Source organism: Meleagris gallopavo, chromosome Z (assembly GCF_000146605.3).
Source record: "Meleagris gallopavo isolate NT-WF06-2002-E0010 breed Aviagen turkey brand Nicholas breeding stock chromosome Z, Turkey_5.1, whole genome shotgun sequence".
Lineage (NCBI taxonomy): Eukaryota > Metazoa > Chordata > Aves > Galliformes > Phasianidae > Meleagris > Meleagris gallopavo.
The window spans coordinates 15,126,161-15,137,139 of NC_015041.2; the positions used below are offsets into that span (position 1 = coordinate 15,126,161).

The window sequence follows — 10,979 nt, forward strand, 5'->3', positions numbered from 1 at the left end:
CTCCAGAATTTTCTCAGCACCTGTGCAGTGGGCCAAATAGTCTCCACACTGAGAATTTTTACTTTGCTTTAATCTGCTGCCCACTAAACCCAACATCTGAACACGAATTCATGTTGTAAGGGTAAAAAACAAAGACATGAACAATCAGAACATTCAAGTGAACATTTTTCCTCCAAGATTCTTAGTCTCATCTTCCCATATGTTTACCTGGTGTCTTTGGTGAGGTGGTGAATGGCACAAAATACTAGGTACAAAAGCTGGAGGTGCCAGGAGAAGCACCTGCTCCTGTGCCATGGGCATGTGGCTCTGCTGGGGAGGACCTGCTTGGGGCCTCTGGTATTTTGCAGGGATTTTAAAGTTCCTGTAGAGGGAGAGAGACAAAAGACTTGGAGCTGCATAAATATTACAAAGTAAAGCTTTTCATGAGCTTGAGGAAATGTGTGAGTCTCATGCCAGGATATCTTGGAGAAGGCCCAAAGGCAGGGGAATGAGATGAGTGAGGAACCAGTATAAGAACGGAGAGTGAAAATCATAGGAAAACTTAGCCTGGGAAGTACATCAGGTTGTCCCTTGAACCTGCCTGTGGAAAGCAATGTCACTGAGGAGTTTGTGTTGCTCAGGACTTTTTCCAGCCAGGTCTTGAGAACCTCCAAGGATGCTGCACCACCCCTGTGGGTAACTTGCTACAGTCTGGGAAAAAAACATATCCCTTTATATCTGAAGTGAACTGTTTTTTTGTTTTCAGACTGTGCTCATTGTATCTCATCCTGACACCATGTGCTACTGAAAAAAATGCTGTACCTTGTCAGTGATCTGCCCAAAGGAGGGAGGATGCTCTCAGGTGCTCCCAAAACCGGGTTGGCTGGGGCCCTGGGCAGCCTGATTGGTGGATGGCAGCCTTGCCCATGGGAGGGGGGTTGGAACAGAATGGGTTTTTAAGTCACTTCTGACCCAAACCGCTCCATAATTCTATGGGAGGTTGAACTCAATGTTGTTGCAGACAATATACAACTAAGAGGAGATGTACCTAATGTGTCCTGGCCTTGAATTTCTGTAAAGACACCTAGATCTGGTTCAAAGTGATCAAATTTAAGAATATCGTAGGCATCATCATTAATTCTATTTGGAGTCATAGGAGAAAGAAACAGCATTGTGTCAGGGATAAAAAAACATCCAACCATTACAATGTGCATTAACCATCCATCCACTAGTTGCGGGGTTTTTAGATAGGACAGGATAACTATCAATCCCATTTATTGTTTGGAATCTCACTAATAGGATGTTGCCTCACTGATACGACTGGATTCATTTCTGCTATTGCAACAAAGTTCTCAAAATTTATTTTAACTTTTTAAACCTTCAACAGCAATCTAGTGTTTATTTATACATTATTCTCTCATGCTTGGCCTCTCTCTCACACACATGCACTCCACCCAAATCCTATGAGGCTATCTTTAGACTTGCAGTTACTGGAAATCACCAGTTACTGTTGTTTTAATTTTCAAGTCTCAAAAAAGAAAACCACTGAATGCTGAACTTCACCTTATCATTAACAATCCAAAATCTGTAGATGTCAGTGTAGTTTGTAGGCTTTTGTACTTTCATAAAAGCTTGAATTATTTAATGTATAATTTTTTCCCCTGTGGTATCCTGCTAAGCATTAAGATAAAATAAATGGACACTGCCAAAGCTGGATGAATGATGGGTAAGATTGGAGGGCATCACTTATGAGGATAACATGTGAGCTCATTTGGACATGGGACACCAGGTCCACACTAGCTCTTGTATTTAGGAGGGTAGGAGTGCAAGGAGAGAGGCAGAGGTGTAATGCCTGTTGTGACATGGCTTGTCTCTATTCAGCAGTCATACCTACTGTTGGGTAGCAAACATGTTATCAAAGGCTCAGAGCAAAGGAGACATTAAGCTCTGAAAGCAGCCAAAGACTGAGTTAATATTTGCAAGTTGGCTTAGTTTAAGACAATGTGAATTAGTCTTTCCTTTTTCCTATTCTTTGGCATGGATATCATATTTGTGCCATGACACAGGTTCTTTAGTCCACACAACTGAGTGTGTATTAATGTATATTATGTGATTTTTCAGGGTGGCCTATAATATAGTTATATGCACTGAAGTTTTAGTCCACAGTGCTGAAAATCTATCTTTCAAAGACCACAGAGCATCTCCTCATAAGCTTCTCTGGTGTCCTTTCTTAACTGTGGATGTCTTACACTCAGGCTGCTCTACAAGGCCCATGTAGCTTACAAAGTATACCAGCAGCTCACCCCTGGAAACAGATACTTTCTTCATGCGTTTCAATGTGACGTGCCTCTCTGTGACCCTGTAGTTTTAATCACTTTGATGAGAGCTCTGTTTCCTTCACCATTTATTTTATTTCCTCTTGGGAAATCTATTCATTTCCAACATCTGTCACCTATCAACTCCTTGGGAACAAAGGCTTATGTCATTACAGTTTCCATGCATCAAACTGCCAGTCAACGTGTGCATGTCTCTTCCCCACATTTTCTTTCAAAAGAGTGATCTGTCCTGAACTTCACCTCAGACCAAAGGACAACCTTTCATACGCACCTAATGCACCTTGTGCACTTCTTTCCCAGAAATGTGCTTTCAGATCAGTTTTGCAGAGGAGACCATGGCCTCAGCAAATGTGAAGCAGTTCCTGTCTCCAGGCAAAGTGAATGTGAAGCATCCTGTGTTTGCTCATTTAAGTTCATTGCTGATGGCAGACCTGAAGGAATCTGGCTTCTCCCTCGAGCTGCTCTGATGTGTATATATATAAACAGATTTTGCAAGGGGATGACTACTGTTTCTTCTACAGGGTTCATGTTCCCAGGAATGTCCCAAGCCCTCATTGGCAGGGTGAGGCTTGACAGCTTAATGACTATATTAAATGCTCATTGAGGTGGGAATTGAAAAATCTTTCTATTGCTTATATGATGTTGCAGTCTGAATGATGCTGACCCTGTCAAAAGCTAACTGTAGCTCTCAGAAGTATGCAAAGGAAATACAGCTAAAAGAAAAAAAATGATGGTATGTAAAAGCCACTGGAATAGCAGCATTTTCCTCCATTATGGTAGTGTGAATACAAAAAATGAAAGCTTGACATGCTTCCACCAGTATCTCAACGTTTCATATTTTTATCTGTTTTTGTTTACGAGTGCTCAAAGATGTCTCCACAATGACGTTTTTCCACTTCATTTTGGAGCTTCCCATTTTTCCTGTCAGTTTTATCCTGGTATTATTCTTCCTGTTTTTTTTCTCGTGGCATTCTGTTATCTACTCACTGCTTCATATTATTTCCTTTCTGTTCAACCCTATGCTTAACTTAGTTGTTTTTCCTTCCTCTATCTTACTTTTTCTGTCAATTTCCTATTAACTCCTATGCCTTCCTTACTTCCTTCCATATTTTAGCCTGTTGTCTTTTCAGAAACTTCAAATATTTAAGAACATGATGTGAGCATGATTCATCAAAAACATCTAGAAATAAAAAGTTTCACTTTCTGATCAGTGCCCCCATCTGATTATGACAAAAACACCTTTATTGCATTTTTTTTTCCTGAAGTAGAAATTCACTCTGGCTAGAAATGCTTGTGTTGACCGTAGTTTCTCTCCTTGTCCCTCAGCACAGCATCCTTGGCTACTTCCTCCCTCCCTGGACTCTCTCTCAGTAGATCATGGGACTGTGCACTGAACCAGGGAAGAGACAACAAAAGCAAAGGTTAATTTTCACCCAGATCAGTTCCCTGACTGGATGCAGCACAGCCACGAAAATTTGCACATCAGCAGAAGGAAAGCAGTGGGGCATGAAGGAGAGCCACTCACCAGGGGAGGGGTGGTTGCAGGGGTGGTTGATGTCAGCTGAAACTGATGATGACACAAAGGAACTACTCAAGCTGACTTTCTTGTACCTTGTCACCATCAGAGTTATGTGAGGAAACAGAGCTCAGGCCCAGGACTTTTACTTTTCACCTGAAAGCTATGAGCATTCATCAGACAGTTTCTATTTTTTGTCCAAATCAAGGCTTTCTCCTGTCTGGAGTTAGAGACATGAACATCTCTATGCTACCAGCAGACCACATGTAGTCTGATCGCTTGTAGTGACTTACATCAATCTCTCCATGTTTTCTTATTTCATCCTTTGCCATCTCTCTGAATTATCTTCTGCTTATTTTCTGTATTTTGTATTTACTGACTGTGAACACCAGAAATGCAGAGAGATTAGAATGAAACAAATGGAAGAACACTGTGCAAATAAAGCAATTCAGAGTGTTAATAACTGCTCTAGCAAGCTCTCTTAACTTGGACAGGTACACTCTTGGCTGGGTAAGGAAATGGCTGGAGAGTTGGGCCCAGAGAGTGTTGGTGAATGGAGTTAAATGCAGCTGATGATTGGTCACAAGCGGTGTTCCCCAGGAGTCGGTGCTGGGGCCTGTCCTCTTCAGTATCTTTACTGACGACCTGGATGAGGGCATTGAGTGCACCCTCAGTAAGTTTGCAGATGGCACCAAGTTGGCTGGAAGTGTCGATCTGCCTGGGGGTAGCGAGGCCCTACAGAGGGATCTGGACAGGCTGGATAGCTGGCGGAAGCCAATGGGATGAGGTTCAACAAGGCCAAATGCCGGGTCCTGCACTTTGGCCACAACAACCCCAGGCAACGTTACAGGCTTGGGGCAGAGTGGCTGGAAGACTGTGTAGAGAAAATGGATCTGGGGGTATTGATTGGTGCTCAGCTGAACATGAGCCAGCAGTGTGCCCAGGTGGCCAAGAAGGACAATGGCATCCTGGCTTGCATTAGAAACAGTGTTGCCAGCAGCAGCAGGGAAGTGATTGTCCCCCACTACTCAGCTCTGGTGAGGCCGCACCTCGAGTACTGTGTGCAGTTTTGGGCCCCTCACTGCAAGAAAGACAGTGAGGCCCTGGAGCGGGTTCAAAGAAGGGCGACAAAGCTGGTGAGGGGTCTGGAGCACAGGCCTTATGAGGAGTGGCTGAAGGAGCTGGGATTGTTCAGTCTGGAGAAGAGGAGGCTCAGGGGAGACCTTATTGCTCTCCGTAACTACCTGAAGGGAGGTTGTAGTGAGCTGGGGATCGGCCTCTTCTCTCATGTAACAAGAGAACAACTGGTGATAGGACTAGAGGGAGTGGCTTCAAACTGTGCCAGGAGAGATGCAGGCTGGACATTAGGAAATGCCCCTTCTCTGAAAGTGTGGTCAGGCACTGGAATGGGCTGGCCAGGGAGGTGGTGGAGTCACTAACCATAGAAGTGTTCAAGGAACATTTGGACGTTGTGATGATTAAGTAAAAGACATGATTTAGTGAGAATCACTGGTTACTGAGAACCATTGGTGATGGATGGATGATTGGACTGGGTGATCTTGTGGGTCTTTTCCAACCTTGCTGATTCTATGATACTATGATTCTTGTATTCTGTATGTTTATTTCATCGCACTAGAATTCAAAATAAACTCTTCACTTTTCTAGGTTTGAATTCACACTGCAGAATTTCACTGTCCTTTATTCCTACTTCCTTTCTTCCTACTTCACTGGGAATACAAAAAGAGAAACCTTTGCTAAATCCCGAAGATTTTAAGAAAAATTATATACAAATAGAATTTACAAATTTGCAAATAGAAGACAGTGTGCAAAATATTTTTATAGTGTACAGCTAATCACATTGCACCTGGACAACCTGATACAGTAACTGAGAAAACATATCTTGCCCATTTTGCAGATCAAGCAATAATGTACTGTTTATCTTAACTGTATCTGATAGGACTCAGCACTTGTAAACAACAGCTGTTTGCATATCTTCTTGTAAAATTCTAGGGTTTTTTGAGGGAATATAGAGCTTTAACAAGATTGTTAAAATAGCCTGGTCAAAAGGATATTAAGATCCTTAAAAATTAATGAGAAACTGTAGATGTTCCTTCTGTTCTATTTGTACATCCTTACACCTTGTAACTGCATGGACATAATTGAAACAGGAGTGCAGAATAGGGAAGCAGATGTAAAATAAACTCAGATGAGCCCAAACTGTAACTCTTAATCATGGCAGATGCTTCCCATGAAATTCAAATTTAGCAAGATTTTTAATTTTATTGTTTTCATTCTTAGTGTTTGGTTTTTTTAAACAATGTTTTATTGGAAATCAAGGGTCCAACCCAATCCTGTTCTGCCATCAGCCAGATTACCACTGAGATCATTTGGATCTGGAGCCCTTGTTCAGCATAATTCCAGAAACATGGACAACCATAAGCAATTATGTTTTACTTGGTAGACCTATTGAGAGGGTCTATAAGAGTAAAACCAATCCCAATGTGACAGTATCCTAGGGCTTCAAAATGTTGTGTTATTACATCAACAGCCTAATCTCTAAGATATTTTTGCAGCTGCCACATGCTGTACAGCAGCCAATGTACAAATACTATCTAAACTCTTGTACATCTCAGTAAGTCCAGCAACATGTTATGGCACTCAAAAGAGTTTTAAGCAACTGAGATGCCAGCAAAATTCTTAGTTTCTTTCAAAAAGGAAAGCAGCAATAGATATGCCTACATATCCTTAGCAATCAACAGACATCCAGCAAACAACAGTCCAAAGCAAGACATGTCTAAAAAAAGGATCACCCTTAATCTGCTGCTTTGTGAATGCAAATCGCCAGAGACAGAGAAGAGCTCTTTATCTTATGAATAAAGGATACATAATTTTCTACCCATTGTCTGTGGAGCATGCACTGAATTGTGAGTGCATGTGTGCCTTAAGGGTTCCTCAAATAACAACAAATATGTTTTATATATATATGTGTGTGTGCAAAATTTCTAAGAGTTCTGTTCCTCTTCAAGGAAAAAAAACCCAAAGCACAACATCATAAGAGTCTGTGCAATTAAAACAACTGAAATAAAGGGACTGGCTGAGTTCCCATTAAGGGAAGGGTCATGAGCTGGAAAGGATTTCAAGTGCCATTCAGTGTGCAGGGATTTGAAGCAATGCAGCCTTGCTGATCTGTAGCTGGGATTAAAACCAGAACACTCCAATATCTGATGTTTTAACTCCATCCCAGCAGAGCTCAGTGTGTAGAGTAGGGCCAGTGAGTGAAAGTGGAATTATTTTGCTTTCTTGCGTTTTGTGGCTTAAACGCAAATCCCCCAAGAGGATGAGTTTATACTGCAGAAGCTATCGCCTTTAGAGGCAAGTTCAAAAAGACGGCTGCGAAATGATTGTACCAGACTAAGACTCAATGACTGTTAAAAATACTCAAACACATCCCTACCACTAAGGACTCATTATTTCTCCTTTTGGTATGTGTAGAACTTCAGAAGCCGGTGCTCTGGATCCACCACATCCCATGAAGTAGACGAAGTTGGTTGATGTAGTTTCAGTCAATGGTTTAAAGGCAGAGTTCAAGTGTGTACTGTTTTAAGTCAAAACTTCTGTAGTATTTTAATCTACATGGTGTGTCTTCATACCATCAACTTAACTGAAAAACAACTGGCGTGTTTTCAGACATGACACTCCAAAATAACTGGTTCTCAGGTGTTTCCAGCACTTTTAAAAATTCATTCATTCCCTTTTCCCAAAGCTTTGATCTGAGCATGCATTCATACAATTGGATGAATGTTTAAAGAATGTGTTTGATAGATCTGCCAAGCATCCTCTTTACAGAAACATTTCTTCAGAGTTCTTGGGAGTGACAGGAACAAGCATGAAACTTTTAAAATGTTGTTGTGGTAGTTAGCCAGTATTTAGCAACTCATAAGTAGTTTACTATAATAAAATAATTTTTTCAAAGGACAGCAGAACAGTCTATGTAAAATATTGCAGCATAGCCTCCTTTAGCTAGCACCTGCATGAAACATCTGTGGTTTCAGAGTATAGTGTATCATTTCATACAAAAGAGAACCATCCAGAACCATAGCACTCTAAAATATAAAAATTATAATAATAGTTTTGTACGGTTCCCTGCATTTCTGAAAAAAAATGGCGTGTTAACTGAACTGGCAGATTCTAAAGGCTTTCTGAGTCACCAAACAAGTACAGATGGACTTGTGTAGGCTAAAATTTCTCTTTTCCACTTTGGACCTTCTGCTGGTCCACTTTACAACGACCCAAAGAATTCCTCTTCCCCTTTTGACTGCAGGAGTCATGGAGAGTTCTAACACAGAGCACATTGATTGAAATTGGATTTACTTTACTTTTTATTTATTAGGGTTACTGCTTTCATGCTTCTCATTTGTGTAACTGGAATCAAATGATGCATATGTCAAGAAATATTAATCAAAACAGATATCACCGTAGTAATTTTAACCAAGATATGAACCAAAACAACTATGCAGAAAGTTTGGACAACATTGCTTTCAAAATAAATCCAGACAACAAATATTTCTGTGGCAGGAAGCTAGAGCTAAACAACTATATGTGATAAACAAGGAACTTTTGTTTTCCAGCATTCTGAGTGGTAAACATTCAGAGGAAATTGCCAGGAATGGTGGTCTAATCATATGAAATGATATGCCCTGCTATTTTGAGAGATTGCTTTTACCTCCTACTGAATTTTCTAGATCTTCCTTTTCCTGAACCTGATAGGCAGCCTGTGCCCTTGTGCTATGTCAAGGACATAAGTGTCTCCCAGCATTGGTTTCTTCATAGGACGGAACCACAGCATTTGACCCCACATCTTCCCATGTGGATAAGAACCAAGAATCAGGTGTTCTTGAAGGCAAATGACCATATAGGACAAGGATATCCTGGAAGGGTCTGTAAGCAGGAATAGAAGGTTGGCTTAACAGGCACTGGGTTTGCAGCCTAGGACAGAGCTAGATTGCACTGCACTGTGCAGGGGTGTGTAGCAGTTCTGTGCAATGCTGGCCTCACTAATTTCCAGCTTCACTTTCTCCCATTGCAGGGAACATAGCTGAGCAGTCAAATGAGTTCTGTGTGAGACTCCAATGTAAAATCAATGTGAGCTGCCAACCTCTCAGAAGGTCACTGTAGACTTTCCTTTATCTGAACAGAAGGGCTTCCTGGCTGCTCAATATCTGAAATAAACATAAATATTACTGCATTAAAAATAGCAGATGCCAGTTTCAGATGTGTTGTATGTAAAGTAAAATCCAGGAAGATGCACTGATTAATGTACAATGAGAACCAGATTTCCTTTCAGAGATTATATCGTTGCGTAGTCTGGGCTTTTAAGGACATCTCCATCTGGGAAGTGGTATAATTCAATTAGAAAATTCACTTTGGCCTAAGACCTCATTTATCTCTTGGAGTTAGCACAATAAATCACAGATTTGTGCGCAACAGTACAAGACAGTTTTTCTGTCCTCCACCTTTCTCACTGATCAGCCTGACAAGGGTGCATCTGTCTCCAAGATCTGGCATTGATCTTTGTTCTCCTAGCAGTCTGGCTGCAGGAGTGGGAGTAAGAGCCAAGCAGATGATGTAGAAATAACACCAAGTAGGAAACAATTAATTTCCATGCAATTGGAAATGCATGTGCAGAGAGCAACCATGTGTAATGTGAATATTTCAGTCACCCTTCTTAGTCTGAGTTTCTTACTGGCAGTGGGCCTCTGCTGAACAGTAGTGTCATGGAAGCTGAGCTTAGTATTCAAGATCAGTTGAAAAAGTACAGCAATGCAAGTTTTCTGCCAGTTCTAATAAGAGCTTAGCAGTTGAGCATGGAATTCTCTACACACACTACATTTTGACAGTGAAGCAATTGTTTTGTAGAGAAAGTAAGGTAAGTGGAATTATCCAGCAAAGCACCTCTATCAGCAAGCACATTTTCTCCTTCAGGGACTCCACAAGAGGCAACTCAATTGAATTTTGGTTTGGGGATATCCTTATGGCCCCATTCTCTTGTTATGGCCAAGATTAACCTGCTTTGAGGGTGGCACAGCATTCAACATCCATTTAAACATATACAACACCATATCACAGATAGAGTCCTGAATAGACTCAGATGAGTCTATGAAAATAGCATAGAAAGGAAATAAGACTGTAACTAGAAAGAAGCAAGTCAGAAGATATATTGTAGGTATCGATAAACTCATAAGGACCATGAAGAGATCTGGAGTTAGACTGCTCTCTCTCTCTTACATATTACCTGTGGATTTCTTCACAATAAGATCTTATATATGCAAAAATATGTAGATATATTTAAGGAGTGACTGAACAAATTTACAGAAGAGAAAAGCATCACAGGTTATTTTTGAATACCTCTTCGTCTCTGGAAATCCACAGATTTTTGGACCCCAAGGGAAAATGTTATATATGCATCCTTTCTTGATTTACCTTTTCAGTAGTCATTCAATATGGGCCACCAGTGGACACAAAATAATGCCATAGATGGACCTCTGTGTCAGTATAGTACATATTACATATCTATATTCTTAAACTGCAGTTACACTGGTCTGCTGAAATTATTCTACCCTTCACAGATAAGCATATCATAAGTGCACTCACTGTAGAAGAGGGCGTCTTAATAAATCAGTGTTAACTTGGAAGAAGTTGGAAGAATTTTTTATGCTGTCACTGGGAACAACATGCTCAAGTGTTTTAAAAATATTGTCACCCAAGTGAGAATCTTCACATTAGCACTGACTACAGTATATGAGACATATTTTTTATAAATGAGGCTGTTTACTCAGAAGGAAACATGTCTAGATTAAGAAAGGCCTTGTGAATCTTTGGAATAAATGTAATGGATAGGCATACTTATGTTCAAATTGCACTCCTTGCTTTGTCAATTTGTGTACTGCTTGGAAATCAATATGCCACTCTGTCTAGATAAAAGCTAAGTGCAGATAATGGATTAATCAGATTATTGAGCTGTAATGAGAATGTCCCAGGAGAGCACAGATGCATAAAGGTGCATGTAAGATTTTGGACTGCCCAGCAGCAACTGAAAGTACTTTTATTTTTAATATGCAGATTGTGATATTTTTTAATGCATTAATTCA

At 40.6% G+C, this 10,979-nt stretch overlaps 1 long non-coding RNA gene across 1 annotated transcript; it reads right to left on the reverse strand.

Moving 5' to 3' along the window:
- Positions 1 to 3,541: 3,541 nt before the first annotated feature.
- LOC109363909 lies at positions 3,542 to 4,262 on the reverse strand. The gene is made up of 2 exons (XR_002109804.2): positions 3,841 to 4,262; positions 3,542 to 3,705 (listed from the first exon to the last, which is right to left on the reverse strand). It is a non-coding gene; the product is annotated as an uncharacterized LOC109363909 (long non-coding RNA).
- Between the last annotated feature and the right edge of the window lie 6,717 nt (positions 4,263 to 10,979).